We start from the raw sequence: 4,029 nt of genomic DNA on the forward strand, positions 1-4,029 counted from the left end.
TATGGGGCAGCCAGCGAGGCCTGTGCCAGACCCACAGATCCGGCTCTACCAACTCCTGGAAGGCCAGCCCAGAAAGGCTAGTGGGCCAGCGTGTAATAGCCTGGGTGCCCCCAACCTCCTTTCCAGCCCGGCCACTGATGCGTTTAGCCCCTTTCTTCCTGGGGTTTGTTATCTAGAGTCGGATCGCAGTCTGCAGGCCTGTCCTCCTTCGCTTGCTGGTGAACACAGACAGGAGACCTGCTGCCCGCTGCCCCTGTCCCCACCCCTGCCCTCAGCACCCTTTTATTTTGGCCTTTGTCTACAGGCAGGTCGCTGACGCAGCCCCGGGAGCTGAGAACCGCTATCCTCCTCCAGGCAGGAGGCGTTTCTGCTGCCGGCCTAACTAGCCCAGGACCCAGAGCCCAGGCTGGACTCCCGCCGGGGCGCAAGGCTGGCCCAGTTGGATTTGGCTAAGGGCGAGGTGTCGCTCTCAGGAGCTGCGTCTCCTCCGAGCGAGTGACGAAGACCTCGCTCGCTCTCGCGGCTTTCTTTTTTTTCCTAGTACGCGTACATCACCAATAGCAGCGAGGGGAGTTGCAGGGACAGTGGAAGGGCTGAGAAAGTCTTCCTCTTCGAGCATCTTTTCAAGAAAACAATCCCGCGAGTCCGGGTGGGCAGCCGGGCGACCTGCGTCTGCTGCAGCGCAGCGGCCTCCGGAGCCGCGCGGGGCTTGGGTTTGCCGGACCGGCGTCGGAGTCCCTAGGTCCTCCGTGCACTGACGCCGGCTCCCTGCTTTGTGCTCTCCGAGGCCCCTCTTTGTCCGCTAGCCTCGAAAACATGCGGAGAGTTCTGTGTAAGCGGGTGCTCCGCGGCCAGGCTGCTGGTCCCTGCTGAGGGCAGAAGGGAAACCAGGGTCCCAGGCCAGGGCTGCCGGAAATGCTCCGAGAGGGGCAGATGGCCGCTGCTGGCTCCCCTGATGGAGCACCGAGGTCAGCGGCCGCTGGGATGCTGAAGGCGGAGGAGAGCAGCCCGCCCCCGCGCAGGGCAGCCGCAGAACCCGAGTCAGAGCTGGAGACCCACGCCTCAGATCCCCGGGCACAGCAGATCTGAAAATGTCTCCTCCCGGCACGGCGGGAAGCATGGCCACCCCAAACCCCTGGTGCATCAATAGGCTGGGACCGAGCCTCCAGCACCGCACTAGAAACCCTTAAAGGGGGTGAAAGCTGTTTGTGACGCTTGGAATTGCCCCAGCCCCTGGGTAGCGGAGCTTTCTGATTTCACGCCAGCTTCGTCTGGTGGAAAAAGTCCTTTGGATGGCACCCTTTCTCAGGGGTTACTCGAAGTTTCTTGTTATTTTGATTTTGGAGTCGGTTTGGGTAGCCCCACAGACACCTCTATATTTACTTCAGGATTCCTTGCGCCTTACTCTCACCCCATCCTCCCTCCTACCTGCAGCCCCTTCCTTCTTGGGAACGACCAGACCAAGGAACTCCCCTCTTTTTGGCCTAGCTGGGTTTGCCATTGGAGACCCAGGCCCAGATGAATATTGCAGGGGAACCAGCTGGATCTGCCTATGACAGGGCTGTTCGTTGGAGTTTATGTTGCAGATCTGAATTTGAATCTTTGACGGGGAAAGAGCACAAAGCTCAGCACAATGGGGAGGTCTAATGCCCTAACAAACAGAGGCAGAGGTGCCCAAGAAATTAGGAAGTATACCAAGAGAGGGTCTAACTGGTTTTCATGGGGCACGTGTGCGGGAACCTCAGAGCCCTCAAGATCCAGTTCTGGTCCAGTTCAGGAGACCAGAAGTAATCAGGCTGGTGATAGTTGAAGTCCCCAGAGTCGGAGAAATTTCCTGAGACCCTAAGCCTGTGCTCACACAATGTTTCCTCACTATGAACTACCCCATTTTCATAGAGGCAGGTAAACATGCCCACCCCCCAAGTCTTACTATGTAGCCCTGGCTAGCCTGGAACTCACTATGTAGAGCAGGCTGGCTTCAAACTCATAGAGATCCACCTGCCTCTGCATCCTCTGGGATTAAGGGCATGCGCCAACAAGCCTGGAGTCTCTCTCTCTCTCTCTCTCTCTCTCTCTCTCTCTCTCTCTCCCCTCAGGAAGGATCTCCAAAAGGCATGTGTTTTAGTCAAAAACTGGTGAGCAGCCCTCCAATTGAGAAAAATAGAGAGAGACAGGGAGAGATGTGGGGACACTCCCCTCCCCAAGTGCTGAGTGGCTTTTCCCTCCTTTAGAGACACACACAGGACTTAGTCACCCTGTCTGTCTCTGACAGCCAGACCACCTTGAGCTGCTTGGGGAGCCAGTCCAGAAACCCTTCCCCAGCTGCTCTCTGTGGACTTATTTCTCAGGGAGCAACCTTTGGGGCTTGTTTCTTCTGGTAGAAATGCCAACACTTGAAACCTGCCAGATAGAAAACATGGCTGGGTGTGTGTGCCCAAGCCAGGGGCACAACTGTTGACCTAAATGTAGCCAGGCAGGCCTCCATGCCTGGGGGCTGCTAGCCCTGACCCTTGCCCTTCACCAGGACCTGGCAGCTCCTTGCAGGTGCCCACCTGGAGTTTGGCCGAGGTGGGCCACCAGACAGGGTGCCAATTGCAGCCCAGGGCCAGTCACCCAGCAAGGCCTCACCCCCAGCTCCACTTCCAGGCTCTCTCTCCACTCAGGAGACTCCTGTTATCAGGCCAGCACTCCTGTGCCCCAGTGCTTCCCTTTTGAATGTTTCTCAAAGTTCATAAATTTCCATAAAAATGCTTTTTTTGTAATGGACAGGGGAGCCTAGGGTAACAGGGATGTGCTTCGTGGGGGAGGAAAAGCAATCTGGGAGTTGCTTGGAAGACATAGAGGAAGAGAATAGAGAAAGGCCATTCTGTCAGCAACTCTGGAGAAGTTTGGAGACAGATGAAAAGGGGAAAACAAATTGGGGGCCCCCACCCTGCCACGGGATTCCCATTCTTCCAAATTAGCCCTGCTTTCCCGCAAAATTAGCTTTAAGTGTTTTAAGACAAAGAGAGGTGGATGGGCTGGTAGCTCATGGAGGGGGCGCGGGGGACGGTAGTTCAGAAGGCTGAGGGGCCAGAATTGCAGTCGCGCGTTCCCTCCCGGTGGATTTGAAGGTTTGGCTGTGCAGTCATGACCCCCCCCTTTTCCCCCAAATAAAAATTTCTGTTATAACCCCCCTCAGTGCTTTATCTCCCCCTTCCACAACCCGGGCCACAAATTGTATTCGCGCGCAGATAAGAATCTGCGTCCGGAGGAGCCGCGTCCACGGTGGAATCCTACCGTATACACGCGCCTCCCCGCACACGCACAGACACGCACCCTAAGAGCGGTGTCTGCTGGGCGAGCATCCAGCACGCTCCCCCTGCCTTTCCAACAGGATACCACCAGGTTAGCAAAGTCAAATGTAAGTGACAATTCGCCCCCCACCCCCAGCGAGTAAAGCGGGCTACAAACCTCCCTTTGTATGTACGCAGCTCGTTTAATATTATTTATGCATTTTGTGCAAGGAATTGTGGGATTTCTCCCTGCGGTAAACAATATGGAAATGTTAAAAATAACGATCTTGCCGCGCGCGTCCCCTTCTGCATACCAGGTGACCTGGCGGGACTGTCGCAGGAGTCCTCGGATTCCCGAGCCGGGGATCCACCGCGGCCGCGCGAGCGCGGAGACTGGCTGGGTCGTGGGCTCCCGCGCCTGGAGCCGGGAACGCGGCCGCTTTAAGGGGGGGAGGGGACGCGGGGCGGAGGAGGGGCGGCGGGCGGCTCCTGTCACCGAGCTGCCGCCGGCGAGTCACGTGGATGCGCGGCGCCGCGGCCATTGGCCAGAGGCACGTGTCCAGGAGACCGGCCCGCGACGTCACTCGAGGGGGCTCTGTTAAAAATAAGAACAAAAATCCAGAGTGAAAGTGTCTCAGGTTGCGCTAAGTGGCCTGGAAATTGCCCGAGCCCGCGCGGAGGCCGAGGCGGCGAGGGCGCGCGGACAGGCGGGGAGCGCGGGAGGCCCAGCCCTGCCCGGCCCGCCTCCCGCCCC

Source organism: Nannospalax galili, unplaced genomic scaffold (genome assembly GCF_000622305.1).
Source record: "Nannospalax galili isolate Female #2095 unplaced genomic scaffold, S.galili_v1.0 scaffold302, whole genome shotgun sequence".
Classification (NCBI taxonomy): domain Eukaryota; kingdom Metazoa; phylum Chordata; class Mammalia; order Rodentia; family Spalacidae; genus Nannospalax; species Nannospalax galili.